Raw genomic sequence first — 7804 nt, forward strand, 5'->3', positions numbered from 1 at the left:
CTACCTATTTGATCTGGTGGAGCAACACCCTACAGTCAAGCCTAGGTTGCCCAGAACGTAGAAATGAACATAACTTTAACACTGGTAGCAATTATTCGTTTTATACAATGGAAAAACTGTTCTATTTATTTTGTATTTTAAGCCTCGGGCGTTGACTTCTATGGCCCTACCTATTCCATGTGGTGGAGTGACACCCTACAGTCAAGCCTAGGTTTCCCGGAACGTAGAAATGAAAATAACATTCACACCGGTTGCAATTATTCATGCTATACGATGGAAAAACTGTTGCATTTTTATCGTATTTTATGCTTCTAGCGTTGACTTCTAAGGCCGTAGCTATTCGATGTGGTGGAACAACGCCCTAGAGTGAAGCCTAGGTTGTCCGGGACGTAGAAATGACCATTACCTTCACACTGTGTGCTATTATTCATTTTATACGATGGAAAAGGTGTTGTATTTATATTGTATTTTATGCTTCTGGCGTTTACTTCTAAGGCCGTAGCTATTAGATGTGGTGGAGTAACGCCCTAGAGTGACGCCTAGGTTGCCTGGAACGTAGAAATGACCATTACTTTCACAATGTTTCCAATTATTCATTTTATACGATGGAAAAACTGTTGTACTTATATTGTATTTTATTCTTATGACGTTGAATTCTAAGTCCCTAGCTTTGCGATCTGGTGGCGCAACGCCATAGAGTGAAACCTAGGATGCCCGGAACGTAGAAATTACTCTAACTTTCACACTGATAGCAATTATTCGTTTTATACGATGGAAAAGCTGTTCTATTTATGTTGTATTTCATGCTTCGGGCGTTGACTTCTAAGGCCCTAACTATTCAATCTGTTGGAACAACGCCCTAGGGTGAAGCCTAGGTTGCCCGGAAAGTGGAAATGACCATAACTTTCATACTGGTTGCAATTATTCGTTTTATACAATGTAAAAACTGTTGTATTTATATCGTATTTTATGCTTCTGACGCTGACTTCTAGGGCACTAACGATTCGATCTGGTGGAGCAGCGCCCTAGGGTGAAGCCTAGGTTGCCCGGAACGTAGAAATGACCATAACTTTCACACCGGTAGCAATTGGTCGTTTTATACGATGGAAAAACTGTTGTATTAATATAGCATTTTATGCATCTGGCGTTGACTTCTTAGATCCTAACTACTGGATCTGGTGGAGTAATGCCTCACAGTTAAGTCTAGGATGCCCGAAACGTCGAAATTATCGTTACTTTCGCACTGGTTGCAATTAGTCATGCTATACAATGGAAAAACTGTTGTACTTATACTGTATTTTATGCTTCTGTCGTTGACTTCTAAGGCCGTAGCTATTCGATGTCGTGAAGCAACGCCCTAGAGTGAAGCCTAGGTTGCCCGGAACGTAGAAATGACCATAACTTTCACACCGGTAGCAATTATTCGTTTTATACGATGGAAAAACTGTTCTATTTATTTTGTATTTTATGCTTCGGGCGTTGACTTCTAAGGCCCTAACTATTCAATCTGTTGGAGCAACGCCCCTAGTGTGAAGCCTAGGTTGCCCGGAAAGTAGAAATAACCACAACTTTCATACTTGTTGCAATTATTCGTTTTGTACGATTGAAAAACTGTTATATTTATATTGTATTTTATGCTTCTGGCGTTGACTTCTAGGGCACTAACTATTCGATCTTGTGGAGCAACGCCCCAGAGTGAAGCCTAGGCTGTCAGAAACGTAGAAATGAACATAACTTTCACACTGGTAGCAATTATTCGTTTTATTCAATGGAAAAACTGTTCTATTTATTTTGTATTTTATGCTTCGGGCGCTGATTTCTAAGGCCCTAACTAGTCGATCTGGTGGAGCAACGCCCTAGAGCGAAGCCTAGGTTTCCCGGAACGTAGAAATGACCAGAACTTTCACACTGGTTGCCATTATTCGTTTTATACGTTGGAAAAACTGTTATATGTATATTGTACTTTATGCTTCTGGCGTTGACTTCTTAGGCCCTAAGTGTTCGATCTGGTGGAGCAACGCCCTAGAGTGAAGCCTAGGTTGCCCGGAACGTAGAAATGATCATCACTTTCAAACTGGTTGCAATTAATCCTTGTATACGATGGAAAAACTGTTGCATCTTTATTGTATTTTATGCTTCTGGCGTTGACTTCTAAGTCCATAGCTATTCGATCTGGTGGACCAATGCCATAGAGTGAAACGTAGGTTGCCCAGAACGTAGAAATGAACATTACTTTCACACTGGTTGCAATTATTCCTCTTATACGATGGAAAAACTGTAGTATTTTTATTGTATTTTATGCTTCGGGCGTTGACTTCCATGGCCCTACCTATTCAATCTGGTGGAGCAACACCCTACAGTCAAGCCTAGGTTGCCCAGAACCTAGAAATGACCATAACTTTCACACTGGTTGCAATTATTCGTTTTATACGATGGAAAAGCTGTTGTATTCATATCGTATTTTATGTCTCTGGCGTTGACTTCTTAGGCCCTAACTATTCGAACTGGTGCAGCAATGCCATAGAGTGAAACGTACGTTGCCCAGAACGTAGAAATGACCATTACTTTCACACTGTTTGCAATTATTCATTTTATACGATGGAAAAACTGTTGTATTTATATTGTATTTTATGCTTCTGGCGCTGACTTCTAGGGTACTAACTATTCGATCTGGTGGAGCAGCGCCCTAGGGTGAAGCCTAGGTTGCCCGGAACGTGGAAATGACCATAACTTTCACACTTGTTGCAATTACTCTTTTTATACAATGGAAAAGCTGTTGTATCTATATTGTATTTTATGCTTCTGGCGTTGACTTCTAAGGCCGTAGCTATTCGATGTGGTGGAGCAACGCCCTAGATTGAAGCCTAGGTTGCACGGAAAGTAGAAATGACCATAACTTTCACACTGGTTGCAATTATTCGTTTTATACGATGGAAAAGCTGTTGTATTCATATCGTATTTTATGCCTCTGGCGTTGACTTCTTAGGCCCTAACTATTCGAACTGGTGGAGCAATGCCATAGAGTGAAACGTACGTTGCCCAGAACGTAGAAATGACCATTACTTTCACACTGGTTGCAATTATTCCCCTTATACAATGGAAAAACAGTTGTATTTTTATTGTATTTTATGTTTCTGGCGTTGAATTCTAAGTCCATAGCTATTCGATCTGGTGGAGCAACGCCCTAGAGTGAAGCCTAGGTTGCCCGGAACGTAGAAATGACCATTACTTTCACACTGTTTGCAATTATTCATTTTATACGATGGAAAAGCTGTTGTATTTATATTGTATTTTATGCTTCTGGCGTTGACTTCTAGGGCACTAGCTATTCGTTCTGGTGGAGCAGCGCCCTAGAGTGAAGCCTAGGATGCACGGAACGTAGAATTGTCCATCACTTTCAAACTGGTTGCAATTATTCCTGTTATATGATGGATACACTGTTGTATTTTTATTGAATTTTATGCTTCGGGCGTTGACTTCTAAGGCCCTAACTATTCAATCTGTTGGAGCAACGCCGTAGGGTGAAGCCTATGTTGCTCGGAAAGTAGAAATGTCCATAAGTTTCATACTGGTTGCAATTATTCGTTTTATACGATGGAAAAACTGTTGTATTTATATTGTATTTTATGCTTCTGGCGTTGACTTCTAAGGCACTAACTATTCGATCTGGTGGAGCAACGCAATAGAGTGATGCCTAGGTTGCCCGGAACGTAGAATTGGCCATCAATTTCAAACTGGTTGCAATTATACCTGTTATATGATGGAAACACTGCTGTATTTTTTTTGCATTTTATGCTTCGGGCGTTGACTTCTAAGGCATTAACTATTCAATCCGTTGGGGCAACGCCCTAGGGTGGAGCCTAGGTTGCTCGGAAAGTAGAAATGACCAAAAGTTTCATACTGGTTGCAATTATTCGTTTTATATGATGGAAAAGCTGTTGTATTTATATTGTATTTTATGCTTCTGGCGTTCCCTTCTTAGGCCCTAACCATTCGATCTGGTGGAACAACGGCCTAGGGTGAAGCCTAGGTTGCCCGGAACGTAGAAAGAACCATAACTTTTACACTGGTAGCAATTATTCGTTTTGTACTATGGAAAAACTGTTCTATTTATTTTGTATTTAATGCTTCGGGCGTTGGCTTCGAAGGCCCTAACTGTTTGATCTGGTGGAGCAACGCCCTAGAGTGAAACCTAGGTTGCCCGGAACGTAGAATTTGCCATCACCTTCAAGCTGGTTACAATTATTCCTGATATATGATGGAAACACTGTTGTATTTTTTTTGCATTTTATGGTTCGGGCGTTGACTTCTAAGGCCCTAACTATTCAATCTGTTGGAGCAACGCCCTAGGGTGAAGCCTAGGTTGCTCGGAAAGTTGAAATGACCATAAGTTTCATACTAATTGCAATTATTCGTTTTATACGATGGACAAACTGTTGTATTTATATTGTATTTTATGCTTCTGGCGTTCCCTTCTTAGGCCCTAACTATTCGACCTGGTGGAAAAACGGCCTAGGGTGAAGCCTAGGTTGCCCGGAAGGTAGAAATAACCATAACTTTTACACTGGTAGCAATTATTCGTTTTATACTATGGAAAAACTGTTCTATTTATTTTGTATTTAATGCTTCGGGCGTTGGCTTCTAAGGCCCTAACTGTTTGATCTGGTGGAGCAACGCCTTAGGGTGAAACCTAGGTTGCCCGGAACGTAGAAATGACCATAGCTTTCATACTGGTTGCAATTATTCGTTTTATATGATGGAAAAACTGTTGTATTTATTTTATATTTTATGCTTCGGGCGTTGACCTCTAAGGCCCTAACTATTCGATCTGGTGGAGCAACGGCCTAGAGTGAAGCCTAGGTTGCCCGGAACGTAGAAATGACCATAGCTTTCACACTGGTTGCTATTATTCGTTTTATACGATGGAAAAACTGTTGTACTTATATTGTATTTTATGCTTCTGGCGTTTACTTCTAAGGCACTATCTATTCGATCTGGTGAAGCAAGGCCCTTGAGCGAAGCCTAGGTTGCCCGGAACGTAGAATTGGCCATCACATTCAAACTGGTTGCAATTATTCCTGTTATATGATGGAAACACTGTTGTATTTTTTTTGCATTTTGTGGTTCGGGCGTTGACTTCTAAGGCCCTAACTATTCAATCCGTTGGAGCAACGCCCTAGGGTGATGCCTAGGTTGCTCGGAAAGTAGAAATGACCATAAGTTTCATACTGGTTGCAATTATTCGTTTTATACGATGGTAAAACTGTTGTATTTCTATTGTATTTTATACATCTGGCGTTGACTTCTAAGGTACTAACTATTCGATCTAGTGGAGCAACGCCCTAGAGTGAAGCCTATGTTGCCCGGAACGTAGAAATGACCATCACTTTCAAACTGGTTGCAATTATTCCTGTTATATGATGGAAAAACTGTTGTATTTTTATTGCATTTTATGCTTCGGGCATAGACTTCTAAGGCCCTAACTGTTCAATCTGTTGGAGCAACGCCCTAGGGTGAAGCCAAGGTTGCCCAGAAAGTAGAAATGGCCATAGCATTCATACTGGTTGCAATTATTCGTTTTATATGATGGAAAAACTGTTGTATTTATATTGTATTTTATGCTTCTGGCGTTCCCTTCTTAGGACCTAACTATTCGATATGGTGGAACAACGGCCTAGGGTGAAGCCTAGGTTGCCCGGAACGTAGAAATAACCATAACTTTTACACTGGTTGCAATTATTCGTTTTATACTATGGAAAAACTGTTCTATTTATTTTGTATTTAATGCTTCGGGCGTTGGCTTCTAAGGCCCTAACTGTTTGATCTGGTGGAGCAACGCCCTAGAGTGAAACCTAGGTTGCCCGGAACGTAGAAATGACCATAACTTGCACACTGGTTGCTATTATTCGTTTTATACGATGGAAAAACTGTTATATTTATATTGTATTTTATGCTTCTGGCGTTGACTTCTTAGGCCTAACTATTCGATCTGGTGGAACAACGCCCTAGTGTGAAGCCTAGGTTGCCCGGAACGTAGAAACAACCATAACTTCTACACTGGTAGCAATTATTCGTTTTATACGATGGAAAAACTGTTGTATCTATATTGTATTTTACGCTTCTGGCGTTGACTTCTAAGGCACTAACTATTCGATCTGGTGAAGCAAGGCCCTAGAGCGAAGCCTAGGTTGCCCGGAACGTAGAATAGGCCATCACTTTCAAACTGGCTGCAATTATTCCTGTTATATGATGGAAACACTGTTGTATTTTTTTTGTATTTTATGGTTCGGGCGTTGACTTCTAAGGCCCTAACTATTCAATCTGTTGGAGCAACGCCCTAGGGTGAAGCCTAGGTTGCTCGGAAAGTGGAAATGTCCATAAGTTTCATACTGGTCGCAATTATTCGTTTTATACGATGGAAAAACTGTTGTATTTATATTGTATTTTATGCTTCTGGCGTTGACTTCTAAGGCACTAACTATTCGATCTGGTGGAGCAACGCAATAGAGTGATGCCTAGGTTGACCGGAACGTAGAATTGGCCATCAATTTCAAACTGGTTGCAATTATACCTGTTATATGATGGAAACACTGCTGTATTTTTTTTGCATTTTATGGTTCGGGCGTTGACTTCTGAGGCCCTAACTATTCAATCCGTTGGAGCAACGCCATAGGGTGAAGCCTAGGTTGCTCGGAAGGTAGAAATGACCATAAGTTTCATACTGGTTGCATTTATTCGTTTTATACGATGGAAAAGCTGTTGTATTTATATGGTATTTTATGCTTCTGGCGTTGACTTCTTAGGTCGTAACTATTCGGTCTGGTGGAGCAACGCCCTGGAGTGAAGCCTAGGTTGCCCGGAACGTAGAAATAACCATAACTTTTACACTGGTAGCAATTATTCGTTTTATACGATGGAAAAACTGTTGTATCTATATTGTATTTTATGCTTCTGGCATAGACTTCTAAGGCACTATCTGTTCGATCTGGTGGAGCAACGCCCTAGAGCGAAGCCTAGGTTGCCCGGAACGTAGAATTGGCCATCACTATCAAACTGGTTGCAATTATTCCTGTTATATGATGGAAACATTGTTGTATTTTTTTTGCATTTTATGGTTCGGGCGTTGACTTCAAAGGTCCTATCTATTCAATCTGTTGGAGCAACGCCCTAGGGTGAAGCCTAGGTTGCTCGGAAAGTAGAAATGACCATAAGTTTCATACTGGGTGCAATTATTCGTTTTATACGATGGAAAAACTGTTGTATTTATATTGTATTTTATGCTTCTGGGGTTGACTTCTTAGGCCGTAACTATTCGGTCTGGTGGAGCAACGCCCTGGAGTGAAACCTAGGTTGCCCGAAACGTAGAATTGGCCATCACTTTCAAACTGGTTGCAATTATTCCTGATATATGATGTAAACACTGTTGTATTTTTTTTGCATTTTATGGTTCGGGCGTTGACTTCTAAGGCCCTAACTATACAATCTGTTGGAGCAACGCCCTAGGGTGAAGCCTAAGTTGCTCGGAAAGTAGAAATATCCATAAGTTTCATACTGGTTGCAATTATTCGTTTTATACGATGGAAAAACTGTTGTATTTATATTGTATTTTATGCTTCTGGCGTTCACTTCTAAGGCACTAACTACTCGATCTGGTGGAGGAACGGAATAGATTGATGCCTAGGTTGCCCGGAACGTAGAATTGGCCATCAATTTCAAACTGGTTGCAATTATACCTGTTATATGATGGAAACACTGCTGTATTTTTTTTGCATTTTATGGATCGGGCGTTGACTTCTAAGGCCCT

The sequence above is a fragment of the Calliopsis andreniformis genome, unplaced genomic scaffold (genome assembly GCF_051401765.1).
Source record: "Calliopsis andreniformis isolate RMS-2024a unplaced genomic scaffold, iyCalAndr_principal scaffold0004, whole genome shotgun sequence".
NCBI lineage: Eukaryota > Metazoa > Arthropoda > Insecta > Hymenoptera > Andrenidae > Calliopsis > Calliopsis andreniformis.